Genomic DNA, 10,998 nt, shown 5'->3' with positions numbered 1-10,998 from the left:
TGTTAAGAATATTAGTTGATTTTATGTTATTATCTGAAACATATTGCTTTCTATTTTGAGTTGGCCGATGATATCTACTCAGTACTTGTGCCTTGTACTGACCCCTACTTGTATTTGTTTTTCTTTGTTAATTGTGGAGTGCAGCAAACGTGCCATCGTCTTCAACTCAACCGGAACTCTAGCCAGTCTTCATCACGTCAGATCTCAGGGTGAGCTATTGCTTCTAGCTTGGACTGGATCTTCTTCTTCATGTCTTGATGCCTTGAAGTTCCGGCATGGACTAGCTGTTTATTTATTTTAGCTTCCTAGATATTCTTAGATTTAGTAATTTGAGGATAGATGTTCTTGTGGTGATGACTTCCAGATTTTGGGAATGATAAGTATTAAATTTTAGAAGTTATTAATTGATTCCGTTAATGAGTTTTAAGTCTTCCGCATTATATTCTGTTTTATTATGGTTGAAATGTTGGGGTTTAGATTGGTTGGTTCGCTCACATAGTAGGATAAGTGTAGGTGCCACTCGCGATCCGTTTTGGGTCGTGACAGTAGATTTTTGTTAGCGTGAAATTTCATTTTTGCCCTTGATCATTATTCCCTTCATATATAAAAATATGTTTCTAGATTTAATTATTATCTTTCTTAATAGATTTTTGTTTATTCACTTCATATATAAGAATTAATTATTATCTTTCTTAATAGATTTTTGTTAGCGTGAAATTACATTTTTGACCTTGGTCGTCCTCCCACTTCACTCTTCTATATAAAACTAGATATAATATGACCGTGCTATGCACGGGCCAAACGAATTTAGCTTCCTTCTATTAGCGTAGCATTTATTCTTACGCTTGGTAAATATAGAGTAAATGACATTTTATAAATTTAAACTGGCAAAATGATAGAACTATTGACACAATACATAAAAAATATTACTTAATATTTAATAAGAAAAAAAAGCTTTTAGCTTAACTCAATTTCAAAAAATAGCTCATAAGGAGAGAATTATTTACGATTATAACAAAATCAAGTCAAGATTGAATAATCTACAAATTTACAAGTTTTAATAATATTAGCTAAGCGTAATATGAGGCTCATAGGGAAAAGGAAGTTGGTTATGGTTAGTTTGAAAAGGGAAATATATGTCAAACCGCAAGGCTCTTTAGTTTGAATAGGGCAAAACATTAAGGTTAAATCAAGTATCGAGGTCTCATAAATTGTGATCATCCATACACCACAACTGTTTTCTAAAAAACTTGAAATTTGACATCTTTAGTAGTTAATCAAACTTAACTAACTATGCATTGCTCTGTCACCAAATACCAATTGAGCACATGTTCCATGGCTTATCTCAGTTCTCTTCTAATAGAACAAAACAAAAAGTGTAAAAGTTCCTAGGTTGTTGTTCATATATTGTTCTCTTACTTCTTTTTTGGGTCCTTCTGATGTCATCTCATTGTATATATCTGCAAAAATTAAAACAATGCATTATATATCCGGGTGATAAGAAATCACATCTTATAGTAGTTTCTAATATCATTTAAACGTGAGAAACTATAAAACATCATTTAGTACTTAAAACTATTTACATATCAAAATTCAAATGTATTGGAAAAACATTTAACCACAATTCATGCCAAATTGCAAAAAAAATCTTCTTCATTTAAGAACTTAAAAGTTAAGATTTCACCATGTTTTACAAATAGATTAAAAATTATCAATTCTAAGACTTTATTAAGTAAATCAATTCAAACAAAAATAATGACTATGCATTCTCTTAATTCTAAGTTGCAATACTGCTTTAAATTAGAAAGCAGATGCAGCTGAATTTCTAAACAAAAGATTTTATGTAGATTAAGAATCTGCATCCACGCGACAAACACTGTGAAAATTCTTCTCAATATTTCTCCACTCAACTTGTTTGTGTCTCACTGGATCAATTTTCTTTAAAGATATCAAGGACACGAGTAAGTATAATTTTCTCTAAAACAAGTTGTGATTGTTTGAGTAGTCTGTTATATTAGAAGGGGAAACAAGAAGATTCATAAGCGAAGATATGATGATATTTTCTACTTCGGAGGTCATATTTATCCCTCAAGAATCTATTTTTTTTTATCAAATTCTAATCTTTATTAGTTCAAGACTTTTATGATTGGTCATAACATAAGGAAAATCACGATTCACGCAGTAGCAGACTTCATTCCCTGATAAATAACATGAACCAAAAAAGAATTGTAGAAAAAAGCAAATAAAAACATCAAGATTGACTTCCGAAAAAAATATACAACGATCAATATGCAGTATGTACATGCAAATAGTTACTCCTAGATCTCCTTTATTGTTAAATAACCAATTTTTTAATGTGATACAAAACAATGATTACCATAATCATGATTATGTTCGCAATTTCAATGGCTTTTACGGATGTCCCTCAAACATATAGTTTAATGTCATCATCAACATGAATACCTAAATTTGACAAATATAATGAACCCCTAAACAAGGATAATGAGACAAAAATATAATAAAAAGAAGAAACCATGAATAAAAGTACATTATTACTGCTTCTATCTAGACTAATGAGTTTATAGATAATAAGCAGCAAAAGAGATGGGAGGTTTTGACCAAACTAAGTCATTATATAAAGCAATTCACCAAAATAATAAACTTTTCTAAAATTTTACAAAACTAGTATAAACGTATTACATAGTAAAGTTTTAGGGTATATTTTATTTTTTAAAAATTGACGGCGTTAGATTGTTATACGTTACTCACAGTAGCGTTTTACTCCTAAAGTGATACTCACAATAACGTTTTAGGAGTAAAACGTTACTCAAAATAACGTTTTAGGAGTAAAACGTTACTCAAAATAACGTTTTAGGAGTAAAACGTTACTTACAGTAACGCATATCAACCTAACGCTGTTAGTTTTGAAAAAACGAAATATACCCTAAAACATTACTGTGAAATACGTTTATACTAATTTAATAAAATTTTAGAAACATGTACTATTTTGGTGAATTGCTTTAGATAATGGTTCAGTTTAGTCAAAAATTCGAGTTATGGTGACACAAAGCTTCCAAAATTATAGGAGAATACTGGAATCTCTTAGGTATAACATGCCTCAAGCATATGATGAATCATCTGAATACCAGATAAGTTATAGAATGAAGACACTGATTCTTGCTTCAGATGCTTTCAAAGGGATGAGTGAGTTGATGTTCATTCCAAAGTTGTTTATATAAAACAAGGAGATGAGGTAATTACGAGGTTGTCAAAGTTATTATGCCTAATTTAGTGTATTACCATATAAAAGTATCATAAACTTCACAACTATTTACGATATATTTCATCTTAACATTCTTATATTTTATAGTTAATAGCGAAAGATAATGGAGAGAACTAACCATAAAAACTTTCTTATTATAAAGGAGAATATAAAAAACCATATTTGTGGGATCACATAATTTTTTGAGTTATGTTTTATTGTGAGATTAATGTTGTAATTTTGCTTTCTTTAAGTCGAAGACCTATCAGAAACGAACTCATTATCTAACAATTGAGAGGTATGATTAATCATGTGCAAAGTTTAAATCAGTAGATTTAGCTTTCTAAATGTACATTTAATTAGCTCTATTGATCACGTTCATGATGCACGTCGGCGTATAATTTGTGTACAATTTTGATTGCTGGTGATTGAAAAGAATTAAAACTTACATTTTGAACCTTTAAAGATACCAATATGAGTGACGTACTATTCAACTTGAACAAGTAACCTGCATAGAGTATTTTCCCACCTCTTTATTTGAGCTTTCAATGTAATTTTGTCCTCAATATACTAATGTTGTTGGGATTTTTTTCAATCTTTATGTTTGTGAAGTGGATTCATTTAACAAAAAACACGTATTTTCTACCGTTAGATAGCTCCTACTACATTTAAATGGTGTGTACATATTTCTATTATATAATATAATATAAATGTAAATATTGCGTGAAATTGTTTTTTTTTTCTTAATTAACAGATCATCAAAAGCCATTGTCAACTGTTTACTTATTCCACATTTATGCAAATTTATATATAACAGAGTTCTGATAAGTGATTGTGGTCCTAAACTTACATTCCAAAACCAAGTCAATTACATTAGCCAATGTACCGAGGGAGTTCCATAGTAAAAATCTTACACTGGCCAAAATTATATCGTATGTATGTAGTAGAGTTGAAATTCCTTATTTTTATTATGTGTGCTTAAATCTTTATATTCTGAATTCTGTTAATAAAAATGTTATATTTGTTTGAGGGTTGAAGGAAATTGGACAAACTCAATTCCAAATTGAAAGGGCTTTAATCACTATAAACTTAAAAATTTTGTCTTAATATTATAGAAATTAATACAGACGAGGAGTGACATAGAGAGAAGGAGAGCTAGAGTGAAGAGTAGCTGGATCCAAACAACATCATTAAGTAACATTTAACAAATCGGTACATTACATGCATACCTATTGATAAAATAAATCAGCTCAATTTCACAAATATGAACTCGAACCCTTTACTAATTTGTCACAAATAAATATCTTGCATTGGATGATTCTAGATGTTTGGAGAGAGAGTTTTTGGCCAAAAACATCCTTCAACTATACCCCTAACATAAACTACATCCTTAAAGTATCATCTTTAGCAGAAAAAATCCTTTAACTATGCGTCAAACTTAAACTACATCCTTAAAATATCAATTTTAGTAGAAAACATCATTTAAGTATTTGTAAGTGTACAACTTTCATCCTTTTGTTAGATATTGTCAAAAAATTAAGGGATCTTACGAAAAAATGAGTAATTAACGTAACTATTCTGGAAAATTTCATTACTTTCTACAAGAAGTTCTTTAAAAATAAATCTTAGACATTGTTGCTCATGGAAACTAAAAATGATTGGAAGATGTGAATGCACATGATTTGCCTTTTTCGTAAAGAAAAGAAGTTGGAGATTAATTATTTTTACCTTTTTCTTAACCAATTAAATGAATAGATATTTTGGTCAATCTAATATCAAAGTGACCAAAATATTGATTATGTCTCATATTTGAGTTTCATTATACATTATTAGAAGCAAAAGTCTCCATCAAATGTCGCTTCTAGCATATTCAATTGAGAAGAAACATATTTAAACAAATAATATTTTTAATTAAAATTACATGAAAAATGAATGAAAAAAGAAATGATCAAATTAAAAGATTTTACATAATTCTTAACTCAATTACGAAAAAGTTCAGGATAATATTCTTGACATATTTAAGAATAATAATTAGGAAGGGACGACTTAATTTTTGTGGGAAATATCGATTAGTTTTCTGATAAATTCAAGTAAAAGGATGAAAAATGTTTATTTTAAAATACTTGAAGGATGTTTTCTGCTAAAAATGATATTTTAAGGATGTAGTTTAAGTTTGGGGTATAATTAAAGGATGTTTTCTGCTAAAAATGATACTTTAAGAATGTAATTTAAGTTTGGGGTATAGTTGAAGGATGTTTTTGGTCAAAAACTCTTTGGAGAGAGATCATTTATCTGTAATAATTATTATTTTAACCTTGGTCTTCCCAACTATCACGTTTCTGACCTTGGATTAGTGGAAAATTACAAAAATAGCCTTGGTCGTCCATGTGATGACTCTTGTATATAGTAATGATATAGAAACTAGATATTTAAGGCCCGTAATACGGGTCCAATATAATTTCACATACTTTGTTAAAAAAATTCACAACTTAAGGTATTATAGTCCTCTCTTGGATGCATCCCTATTTCCTCTTAGATACATCTATTTCCTCTCAGATTCATATCTATCCCTTCTCGAGTACATCTCTTCCCCGAAGTAATATGTCATTTGCAATGTATTGGATAACCAAGGAATGTATTCGAGAGGATTAAAAATTTGAGATTTTTGTAATTGAGAAAACTTCTCGGATATGATGTAATTAGCCTATAAAGATATGAATTTTCTGTGATTTATACTATTTTTTTCTTTAGTAAACAACTTCAATATATTGATTTATAATCTATTTCAAGTGGTCATATGACATAAATGTGTAGTTTACAACCTAAATTGAGAAAGTTTAATTTTAAAAAATTCTTTGCAGCAAGGAAATAGAGAATTGTGTTAGATTAAGAGTCAAAACATTTCATGTTCAAGGAATATATAAAATGTTGATATCTTTGAAAAAGCTCATCGGTCTTCATATATATGCGCAAGTGCTATCTATTTTTCACAATATTATTATCTCGTTTTGTATATTTGCACCATAAGCTTTGCATCTGATAAAATATTAATCATTGATCAATCAATTCGTAAAGACTGATTTAAAGTCTTTCAAATCTCTATTGCTTCAACTTAAGTATAATGTGTTTGTATTTGACTTTGTCGATGAAATTTGTGATACATTTATTATGGTCTTTGATAAATAGAAATACTTAAAAATTGATTTCTAACACAATAAAAACAATCAAGAAATCAACTTTATTTCTATACATAATAACAATTATCGTAATGTTATACTTTAAATATTGAAAGTATTTACCAAAAAATAATTTTGCCTCCACAAAAATAAAAATAATCATGAAAGAAACTTTATTTCCGTATAAAATAACATTTATCGTAATGTTATATTCTTAATTACATTAATTAATTTTTTTGATACTACACTTAATATCATGCCGTAAAGAAAACTCTAAAGCTTACCCCCTCCCCCCCCCCTCCACACACACAAAATAACCAATATATTTTTTTTTCAGGTTTTCTTTTTCTAATTTATTTATTTTTTAGTTTTTTTCTTCCTCTAAATTTCTAAACAAAGTCTTTTTCTATTGACATTTTCTTCCTCTAAATTTCTAAACAAAGTCTTTTTCTATTGACATTTTCTTCTTTATTATTTAACTACTCATTTTCTTTGGTTTGAATTTCAATATTCATTAGTATTTGAATGTTAAACATTGACCTTGTCAAATTTTCTCTGTTAAATAGTACTCCCTCTGTCCCTATTTAGTTGTCCACTTTAGAAAAGGCACACATATTAAGATAACAATAATTAGCAAGTGAAATTACAATTTTACCCTTACTAAATATGACTTCAAAAAGGATGAATTAAAACTTAGAAATTTTAAAAAAGTTTAAATGAGGGTATAATAGGAAAAAAATTTGTCCTTTCTTGACTTGTCAAAATGGACAAGTAAATAGGGACATCTAAAAGAGAAAATATGGACAAGTAAATAGGGACAGAGGGAATATCATATTTGATATTATGAAAATATAAAAATAGAAATTTTATATTTTATAATCTTTCGATGAATACATTATCAAATTATTGATTTATTAATAATCAAATATTGTTCATTCTTTTATTCACGACACTTGATATTTTCTTCAAATTGTTTAAAAACTACTGATACGTCATTTTAAAGACTATTTAAATAATCAAAATACGAATTTAGTGGTCATATTATGTAACATAATATCAAAAGTATGTTTACGCAATATTCCTTTAAAATATTTCTAGAAACAAAATATTAACTATTCAAACACATTTTATTTTAATTAATTCAAAATTTTCTTTCTAAAATATGTCAAAACACATTTATTATTGTTTGTAAGAAGTTAATTAAGTAGAAACTCTTCATTTAAACAAAATTACAATAATATCCTTATGGGCCAATAACAAAAGTTAAGACATGTATGGATATTTCTTCTAGATTTTCATTTTGACCATTAATTATACAATTTTTATTTTACCCTTAAGTAATGTTAAAATTACTAAAATGTCAGTGATCATCCTTCTCATGGCTCTTCTATATAATAAAANATCTTCATAATCTAAACTCAATAACTAGGTTTGAATCGAGCTTGTTAATCATTAATTCATCAATAAGAAGCTCTGATTCATCTACCAATTTGTGTGTTGTATCTAGACTTATTTTTTCTTCGATATTAATAAAATCCTTTTCGTACTTCCTTCATTACAATTTATGTGATGGAATTTTAATTTGTACAAGGTTAAAAAATAAAAATCAAGACTTTGAAATTTACAAGCACATAGAACATGTCATAACATTAGTGTGGTTATGAAACTTTTAATTTTTCTATTAATTAATACTCGCTCTATCTCAATTTATATGACTCACTTTCCTTTTTAGTTAGTCACAAAGAATGACATCTTTACATATTTAGTAACAATTTAACTTTAAAATGTCCATTTTAACCTTAAAAATGATTTATAAGCACACACATATCTATCTCAATTTATATGACTCACTTTCCTTTTTAGTTAGTCACAAAGAATGACATCTTTACATATTTAGTAACAATTTAACTTTAAAATGTCCATTTTAACCTTAAAAATGATTTATAAGCACACACATATCTATCTCAATTTATATGACTCACTTTCCTTTTTAGTTAGTCACATCATCTTTACATATTTAGTAACAATTCATCTTTAAAATGTCCATTTTAACCATAAAAATGATTTATAAGCACACACATATCTATCTCAATTTATATGACTCACTTTCCTTTTTAGTTAGTCACAAAGAATGACATCTTTACATATTTAGTAACAATTTAACTTTAAAATGTCCATTTTAACCTTAAAAATGATTTATAAGCACACACATATCTATCTCAATTTATATGACTCACTTTCCTTTTTAGTTAGTCACAAAGAATGACATCTTTACATATTTAGTAACAATTTAACTTGAAAATATCCATTTTAACCTTAAAAATGATTTATAAGCACACACATATCTATTACTTATTTTAGACCACAAATTTTAAAAATATTTATTTCTTTCAATTTTAAATTCAATGTCAAATTAAAATTAATTAACTCATATAAATTGAAACGAAGAGAATATAAAAAAAAGTTCATACTTCAAAGGTAAATGACTGCAAATATTTCAAACACACTCACACACAAAATTACAAAGAGACACATCACCATTTAGATAATGGCACCACTGCTGCTATAATAATATATATAATAACCATGTACTTATTAATTAATAGCAGCATTATTCATTTAATTATATGTGTATTAGTACATAATAAGATAGATAGTGCCATGTGATATTAATGGCTTTATATGTTTTAATTGTTGTTTTTAACAATGATAGTAGCAATAGCAATCTCCATGAGAACAACTGCCATATTTAGCATCTTCTTTTTCCATGCACCAATGGTTACATTTCTTGTGGAAACACTTCCCATTCCAACTCTTGCTATGCTTCCCACAGTGTTTTGCTTCTGTTATTTGTGTCTCTGTATCAAAAATGATTTATACGATTTAAATTATATATACTGATTATGTAAAGAATTATTACGTACATTTTTCAATGTAGAATTGATTTTCAATTTTTTTAATTACGAATTTGAATCGTCATTAATCATTTGATATAGTATTCAAAATGTATGTATCCATAATTCAACATGTGTTTTGTTTGGTTTGAAGAAAATTATTTTTTGGAAAATGATTTTTTTAATTGAAGCAGGGAAAATAAGTTTCATGGTAAGTGATGCTTTCATTAAAATTCCAAGCTTAGAGATCATATGTAAACATAAAAGTGCAACCTAGGGTTTGTTAGTATGATATAATTTTTTTTTTATATTTGGTTCGTCAAATATGTTGGAAAACATTTTCTAAAGGAAACAAGTTATACATACTCATGACATTTCACATTTTACATTGATTGTGTCCTCCCACACATAAACGGTACACCTCATCAATCTTAACCCCACCATCCCACATCCTATCTCCCCGCCTTAACCTTTTATCACATTTGTCTAAATAATTATATACAAATGCTTTAAAAATAATAGTTTTTACTTATCTATCAAACACTAGAAAATAAGTAGGATCTATACTGATCACTTATATTTTCCTAAAAAACATTTTTCAAGAAATTATTTGCTATGGAAAACATTTTTCTTCCTACCAATCATACCATATAATCTAACATATAGATGATATATTTACAATACTTTATCCTATTAAGCAACTAGAAAAAAACAAAACAAAATACTTAAGAATTTCTCACCAGAAGCAAACATGAGAAGAAAGCAAAGTATGATAGCAGAAAGAGTTATTATGTTAAATTTAGGTTGAGCCATTTCTTTAGCTCTTTATGAGATGCTTTAATTTGTGGAATCTAAGTTTTATAAGAGGGTCTATTTATAGTGACACAAAAATAATAATTTTACTAACACTTGTGTTTAAAATTAACATTAAGCACACAAAGTAAAGAAAATGTCAAAGAAAATTATTTGAATTGATCAAATTAAAGGTTATCCTTCTTGCATCACATTCATCTCGAAAGTATTACGGACATATAATTAATTATTCTTTAAATAAATTGACCATAGTAAATTTAGAAGACTTACTGGAAGCCAATTGATAGTCTTTATGGAATTTGTAATTTTATTTTTTCCATATCTCTCTTTCTAATTGAAACATTAGTAGTTATTCTATATTTTATTTTCATGGGAAAAAAGTGTTTTTTTTTCTAGCACAAATTAATGAGAAATTTATGTTAAGAAATATGATCTTTTTTCGTATTTTTATTTGGAAAATAATGGTAAAAAAACAGATTTTCATTGAAATAATGAAAAATTTCCTAATTTTTTTGTATGAAAACACTATTAGCTTTTATTTTCTCAGTGATTCAATCAAAATAATTACTCAATATTTTTGGATGAAAATTTTAAATAAGAGAGAATTAGTGACTTTTTAGTAGTGTATGGGGAACCATTTACTTTAAAATATGTTCATAAAGGACTTGCACACAGATTTCTATTTGGTTACATTTTAAAACACTTTAAACTTCACTATACCCTTATAAGAATATGTTTTTTTTTAGTTATATAAATGTCATATATAAAAGTTTGTCTTTCTTTTCTTGAACTCCTAACCCAAATTTAATCCAACTCACTCGGTTGACACCTCTAGCGTGTAATAAACTTATGA

At 27.4% G+C, this 10,998-nt stretch overlaps 1 long non-coding RNA gene across 1 annotated transcript; it reads right to left on the bottom strand.

The window, feature by feature from the left end:
- Positions 1–8,890: 8,890 nt before the first annotated feature.
- On the bottom strand, positions 8,891–10,178 carry LOC107025471. The gene is made up of 2 exons (XR_001457408.1): positions 10,073–10,178; positions 8,891–9,296 (listed from the first exon to the last, which is right to left on the bottom strand). It is a non-coding gene; the product is annotated as an uncharacterized LOC107025471 (long non-coding RNA).
- Between the last annotated feature and the right edge of the window lie 820 nt (positions 10,179–10,998).

Source organism: Solanum pennellii, chromosome 7 (assembly GCF_001406875.1).
Source record: "Solanum pennellii chromosome 7, SPENNV200".
NCBI classification, from domain to species: Eukaryota; Viridiplantae; Streptophyta; class Magnoliopsida; order Solanales; family Solanaceae; genus Solanum; species Solanum pennellii.
Note: the sequence above shows the minus strand (reverse complement) of the source record. Positions and strands in the feature narration are given on the sequence as shown.